The sequence below is a fragment of the Choloepus didactylus genome, chromosome 26, assembly GCF_015220235.1.
Source record: "Choloepus didactylus isolate mChoDid1 chromosome 26, mChoDid1.pri, whole genome shotgun sequence".
In the NCBI taxonomy this organism is placed as follows: domain Eukaryota; kingdom Metazoa; phylum Chordata; class Mammalia; order Pilosa; family Megalonychidae; genus Choloepus; species Choloepus didactylus.
Window position 1 is genome coordinate 8,302,752 of NC_051332.1, and position 7,728 is coordinate 8,310,479.

Consider the following 7,728-nt stretch of genomic DNA (forward strand, 5'->3'; position numbering starts at 1 on the left):
ATTCTCAATGTATGGGGAGCATCCAACTTAATTGTCAAAGTGTTATCACAAATTTACAGAAAGACTACTGAGATACATAACTAAAACACTTTGGATCTTTTTATAAAAGTATAATATTTAGCCAAGATTTCAATGATTTTTTTTTAATTCTTGTATCTTCTTAGGTACTAAAACCAATACCTCACACATAAGATGAAAAAATGTCCAGAAGAAACTACACTGAAGTGACAGAATTTATTCTCTTGGTGCTAACAAGCCATCCAGGGTTGCAAGTTGCCTTCTTTGTGCTATTCCTTATAGTTTACATTATCACTGTGATAGGAAACCTGGGCATGACTGTTTTAATCAAAATCAATTCTTGACTTCACACCCCCATGTACTTTTTTCTCTCAAGTTTGTCTGTCCTAGATCTGTGTTTCTCCACAAATGTTACTCCCAAATTGTTAGAAAATTTCCTATCTGAGAAGAAGACCATCTCATATGCAGGGTGTTTGGTGCAGTGCTATACTGTCATTGCTGTGGCCCTTACAGAGCACTGCATGTTAGCTGTAATGCCCTATGACCACTACACAGCCATCTGTAATCCCCTGCTCTACAGCAGCAAGGTGCCCAAGAGTGTCTGTGTCCACTTGGTCATCATTCCTTATGTCTATGGCTTCCTCCTCAGTGTGATGGAAACTCTGAGGACCTACAACCTCTCCTTCTGTAGTGCTAATGAGATTAACCATTTCTACTGTGCTGATCCTCCTCCTATCAAACTGGCATGCTCTGACACCTATAGCAAAGAGTTGTTGATGTATGTAGTCGCTGGCTACAGCAACATCCAATCTCTCCTGGTCATTCTCACATCCTACAAGTTCATCCTGGTTGCCATCCTCAGAAGCCATTCAGCAGAGGGGAGGAAAAAAGCTTTTTCCACCTGTGGCTCCCACTTGACAGTGGTCACAATCTTCTATGGGACCCTCTTCTGTATGCATTTGAGATGTCCCACAGAGGAGTCTGTGGAGCAGGGCAAAATGGTGGCCATGTTTTATACCACAGTGATTCCCATGCTGAGCCCTGTGATCTGTGGTCTCAGGAACAAGGATGTGAAAGAGGCATTGTGAAAAGTGATAGGGAAACAAAAATTGTGAAAATAAAAATTTGAAGCTACCATTAAAAACTTCCTGAAGTAGTGCATGATACAATATTATTCAGTTATACATTACATTTTAGGCTATTGGGACACAATATTTTTCTGATTTTGTTAGACAACTGACTGGATTGAAATTACTGAACTTGGTAGTTGAGAATGGGAAAGTTAGGAGGTACCATTTAGGCAGTTCATTATCATCCCTAGTTCTAACAATTAGTGTCACTTCTTGTAAGAAATGGCTTAAACAATGTACATTGTTTTTCTATCAGATAAGAAAATTTTGAAGGTAGGCATTCTCTGAGTTGTAAACCAGGCTGTATACTCTTTACATCTTGTTTTATATTGAACATAGCTTATATTTTCAAAGTCACTTCATGATCCAAAAATGGCTCCTAGGGAGCCAGCTTGCATGTGTATATGTTCTTTACATGCTCTGAATCTTCCATATAACATGAATGCTTATATCTCATTGGCCAAAACATAACATTCCATACCTCCCCACAAAAGAAGCTTGGAAATATTTATTCAAAGACACTATAGATTAGAATTAAAAAATTAGGATTCTATTTCTAGGAAACTAGCTATCTCCACCCTTCACACCACTGGTGAATAAATGTCTAAAATAACATGGAAAGCTCAGGGTTTTTTTATTTTTTCAATTTATTTTTTGATAAAGTTAATTTAAAAATGAAAAAGAATAACATGGAAGAAAGGCAGTCTAGGTAGCTTAGATCATCAGAAGGTGACTTCACACATGTATGCACATGCACACATGGATGCAAGCTAAGCTCTTCTCACTCCAATGCTTCTGCTTTGCCAATAACCTGTAACACAACTTTTTTATTTACTTTCAAGATCCCTTGGCAACCTTACTCAATCAGTAAAAATACTTTTAATTAATCTTTCTCTATGTTTTGGTATTTTCAATTGCTGTCTAATATTAAATAACTTTAAAACCAAAATATCTTAGAGACTATCTGATCTGAAGGCTTTATGTAATGATGAGTAGAGTTAAACCCAGAAAACTTTCCTATAGGGCTAGACTGAAGTTGACCATTGCTTTATCACTGAATGAAGGATTTGTATTATTTCTCTACTTTCAGTGATGACATATTTCATAACCTAAAGCTCTTGCTGCATACACAATTTTAATAATCAATACTTTTAAAAAAGAAACATACTTCAATCTTACCCCATCCTTATTTAAGTAATGTGTTGCTAAACCACTTGCAATAATTGCCAACCCTTGAAATTTAAAACATTTTATTCACAGATAGGAAGTTTTGGGATATATGCTAAGGTTCTATAAGTATTATAGAGTAAAATCTCTTCTAAAATATTTTTCAAATAAATTAAATATTTTTCAAAGACCCAGTATTAAAATCAAGTAGAATTTTTCTTGCATCATCAAAAATGTCTTACTCATCTATTATTTTTTGGACTTATTCTAAGGGCATCTTTCTGTATTAGAAATCCAGATTACAAATAAGATTAAACTTTTCCTAACATTTTCTTTCTTTTCTGTTCCATGATCTTTCTAACACTTTGAAAGAACTTTTAGCAGTTGCTTCATTAAAGTTATTTTATAAACCATGGTATTTAGGTATTAGGCACAACTGTATTTATGTGTAGACATGGGCAGTGAAGTTCACTCACATATTAAGTAAGTGACTTACTACCATCCTGGCTTTCCACTCATTTCTTTTCCTTCCTGGTATCTGAGATTCTAATATGGCCTTAGTAACATTGCAATATGCTTGAACCTTTTAGGTTGTTAGAGCATGGGCATAGCTGGTAATGCTAAATCAATAAAGAGCATAGGCTCACTGTAATTTTCTTAGTTAATCTCTCTATTCCTTAAAATATCTTAGTAATAAAGGCAAGTGCACAATTATAGTCCAACAGAAGAGGGGTCTTGTGATCTTTATGGATGTTATGACTGGATCCTTTATAAATTTGGAACCATAATGTGTCAATGAGTTGAAATCCAAGAATCAAGAGAGAGTTAAGTCAAGTTACTTGGCTTGTCTGAGAAACATATTACACATATCTTTAAAGATTGAATACAGAAATATGCATATTTGGGGTCAAAGGATGAATTATTTTATGATGAGAGAAGAAAAATCTAGCAGACAAGAATGTGCCTGATATTCCAAGTACTGGCCAAGCCCAGTGATGTTTCCTCTCTCATCTAGTCTTGCATCATAAAAACTAAGGAAAGGACAAGGCAGTAATTCACTCAAAATATTATCACTATTTTGTTAGATTAATATTAATCACAAAACATAGCCATCAGTTAAATTAAAAAGTTTTTGCTTGAAAACAAATCTGCCAGTAGAAGTACAACTTATCAAAATGTTGAGTGTTTGGCTTATGAGAACATTGATGACTTTCAGTGTTAACTGACACTTCCCATTTTTAAGCTGATAATTACCTTGATGGGATGACTCTACTCCCACTCACTGGAAGATGAACTATGACATTTTAATTAATTAATTAATGGGATAGCATCTTCAGGGATTCATGAACATTTATTAAAAACTTGACAGATAGATGGCCCAAACAATCTTGTTTTCTAGATTATCATCATTAATAATTTCTATTTAGTCAATACTGGTTAATATTACACAATTTTGTATTATATACATATTAAGCAAGGAAGAGGGAGCTCAAACAATAAATAATAAATGAGAAAGATCAGTTTATTAAAGCACCTAGAAAAGTCCCCTAATTTGGAGGAAGGGAGGAGGCAAAATTAAGCAAGAGGCAATCAAGCTTTTTTCTTTGCCTGAGAAACAGGAAATCTATGTCCCTTGCCCTCTACCTCTGGGTTAGATTTGGGGATTGAGTAGGGAGGGGACAGACATTCCATTAGGTTTACAGAATTTAAATTCTAAGATCTTTTTTTTTTTCTTTTTCCTAGTTGAACCACTGAAAGAACCAAGTTCCCAAAGCAGCAATGTTTGTAGCCCACATCTAAAGAGGAAGGGCCTAGGCTTTTTAAAGTCTCTCTGGTCCAGCACTGTAAGATAGTTGCAAAATGTTCTCTGTTTCTTAAAGGGGAATAAAAGTAAATTAAAGAGGCAAAGCTTAAAAGGCCTGAAGCTTTCAAAAAAGGAAAACTTGGTAGGAGTCAGATAAGAACAAGGGTATATTACTAGAACATATTTCTCCATGAGAGCAGATGCCATTTGTTTCAGTTTGCTAAAGCTGCCAAAACACAATATATGAGAAACAAATTGACTTTTATAAAAGAGGTTTATTACAGTTCTAAGGCCATGAATATGTCCCAATTAAGGCATCAACAGGATGAACCTTCTCTGAAGAAAGGCTGATGGCATCTGGGTTTCCTCTTTCACCTGGAAAAGCAGATTGTTGGAGTCTGCTGGTCCTCTCCCAGGTTTAGCTTCTGGTTTCCATGGCTTTCTCCATGGCTTCTGTCTTAGGTTCTCCTGTGGTTCCTTTCTATTTCTCCCAGGGTGTTTTCTTTCTAAGTGTCTCTAAGCTCTCTTCAAAACATCTCTGCATTTTATCCTCTCATAGAGGACACCAGCAAACTAGTTACAGGATCCACCTTAAATGGGTGGGGTCACATCTCCATGGAATCAACCTAATCAAAAGCTTCCACCCACAATAAGTCTGTTCCCAGATGATTGGATTGAAAGAACATAGGCCCTTCTGGGGTGCATAATAGATTCAAACTGGCACACTATTTGTACCCCCACTGTAGTCCAGGCACTTAGTGAAAGAATAAATAAATAAATGAATGAATGTCAGTGTTCATAGATGATGGCATCAAGGGAAAGAAGTGGCCTGTTTCTCAATGCTTTTGGAGTATATTAATCTCCTAGAGTTCAGATGCAGTCCTGTGGAAATTAGGGAGTGGATGTAATCCAGCTAAGTTTCATCCATTTTGGGAAATGGAGCCTCAAGATATTAACTGAGCTCAATCAGAGAAATAAATCTGCATGTTTTAGATTATGGAGATTGTTAACTGAAAAATATACCCACCTATAATCTTTTAACAGATAATCTTTTTCAGTAATCATTTAACTCATATTTCTCAAGCATGTTAATTTCTTTTCTCTCCTAAATGAGTAGAAACTATAAACATGATGAAGACAGCTGTTAGAAATCATTCTCTATCAATAAAAAACAGCATATTAAGAAATTTCTTTTTACATAGCATTTAGGAAAAAAAATAACAGAACAAAACATAAATAACAACAAAAATCCATCAACTTTAACCCAGGAAACAGTTGGATTCTGGAGAAATATATTAATTCTTTCAGACAAATAGCCCATTTGGAGCTCATTCATGATGTGTGAACAAGAACTATGCTACCTTTTATTCTCTCACTTTACCAACTCTTTCTTACTGAAAAAGGGATTTTTCACTAATAGAAAAGTACTAGTGTTTTGCTTACTCTGTAGTAAGCAATAAAGTGAAAGATGCAATACTGACATAATTATTGTCATAAGGGACTCCAAGATCTTTGACTCCCCTCCAAAAAAAAATAAAAATAATAATTCAGCACAGTCCTCAGGATACAGAGAAACAAATTGGGAAGAAAGCAAAACAAAAAAAAATACAAAAAAAAACACAAGCTTTTCAGTCCTTTTTAAAAGTTCTAGTTATTGGTCTCTGAGGTTCATCTTCTATTGTAGATGATGCAATATGCAGCATGTTAATTACTTCATATTTCTGTCTAAATTCTCAAGTGAGGAAATCCCGTAATGGGATTTTCACCCCTTATAAATCCTTCTGACTTATCCATTCATGATGACAGATGAGACGTTTCCAAGAACAGTTCTTCTTCACACACAGGTAGGTTCATTCATAGGGAGAGTTTGTTTGATCTTATGGAATCAATTTAAAGTGTTAGCCCTCTAGGACATCCTTATAATTTTCAGTGGTCAGAGAATGTTCTGTGGAGGGCTATTAGGAAGTGAGATTGGAGAGGCTTCAAGGTAGCAGTGGGAGTCAATTGTGGCTGGGGCATTTTGCTGGAAGCCACAGTCCAAAGATTGTAATTCATCCAGTGAGAGAAAGATAAAGTCTTACCTAAATAATGAGGCTCTATCCCATAACAAGTTACTAAACTGTAACCAAATAATAGTTTTTCTGGTCTCTTTAGTACAACTGTCATTCTCAATCTCTCCTCTCTGTCTCTATCTCTATCTCTATCTCTATCCCTATCTCTATCTCTATCATCTCTATCTCTATCTCTATCTCTATCTCTATCTCTATCTCTATCTCTATCTCATCTATCTCATGCACATGCAGTCATTGAATTAAACTTGTATACCATACCAGCATGTATACAATACCAACATATTTTCAAATGCAATTGTTGACAAAGAAACCCACTTGGCCTCGGTATACTAATAAATGCTCCTATATTGCTTTGAAACCTCTGGGTCCTTTCTTCATTCTCCTTCTACAACTTAAATAATTGGAGTTTCACATGGAAAATGATAATAAGGACAAGTCAGCCCCACAGGCCATTTTCTAGAATTCTCTGCCTGTCACAAATAGCAGCACTCTAAAGACCTCTGAAGTTCCTGCCACCTTAATAAATGGGATGACAACACTTGTTAGTATGGCCAACTGTCTTGGTTTGTCTAGGACTGAGGGGATTGTCAGTGCTAAAACCAAGAAAATCCTGGGCAAACTGGGATGGCAATTGTTCACCCTATATAAAGACTACAACTGATTGAGATGATAGCGAACATAGATGAATTTCATTAGCAGATAAACATTTGAGCCTCATTTTACTCTTCTGTTTAAATTTGTCATTTCAGGTCACATGGCTCAGCAAACTGATACACTCAGCACTTAAGGTTCTTGAAACTTAACACCAATTCTTTTTTTAAAATTAACTACATTTGTCTAAAGTGAAAAAGAAGCAGTTAAAATGTTTTCTAAAAATATATAAGGTTTATTAATTATTGAATATATCAATAAAGCTGTAAAAGCATGTATTCCCCCTTGTACTTGGATACACTATGTTGTGAACATAGAACAGGGTTCTTATCTAGATGTATGAAAAATGGCTAATGATTTGTAAGGGGACCAAGATGATGATGCAGATGTCCCTGCAGAGTAAAGAGGGTATGTTAATAGAGTCAACAATACCCTCTTTCTTCCTTTTACAAATTCACAATTATGTGAAGTAACACCTTTTTGTCCCTGGCATTTGGCAGAGGAAACCTATAATGTTACTCCTTGTACTTGTCACTGCAATGTTCTAGGAAAGGAGGAAAATCATCTCTTACTTTTCCAAGCTCCTTTTTATTTCTATCATGTAAATTCCAATGAGGAGATGAGCAGTAGTCATCTAATATAGGGGCAAAACCCAGGGAATGAGGAGAGGAGGACAGATCTCAGAAGACAGTGGGTAGGAAAGGGATATATCTTTATAGTCAAGACACAGGATGTTGGTAACAGCTAATGATGGATGAGAGAAGAACTAGTGTTTTTTCTGGAAAGCATTAAATATATAACTTACAGAGAAAAAAGCATGTATAAATAATAATGAAACAAAAGAAAAATGACTTAAATCCCAATTTGCCACTAATAACATCTGTTT

The 7,728-nt window shown here is 35.4% G+C and overlaps 1 pseudogene; it reads left to right on the forward strand.

Moving 5' to 3' along the window:
• The first annotated feature begins 200 nt into the window (after positions 1-200).
• LOC119520726 lies at positions 201-1,106 on the forward strand (annotated as a pseudogene).
• The last annotated feature ends 6,622 nt before the right edge of the window (positions 1,107-7,728 follow it).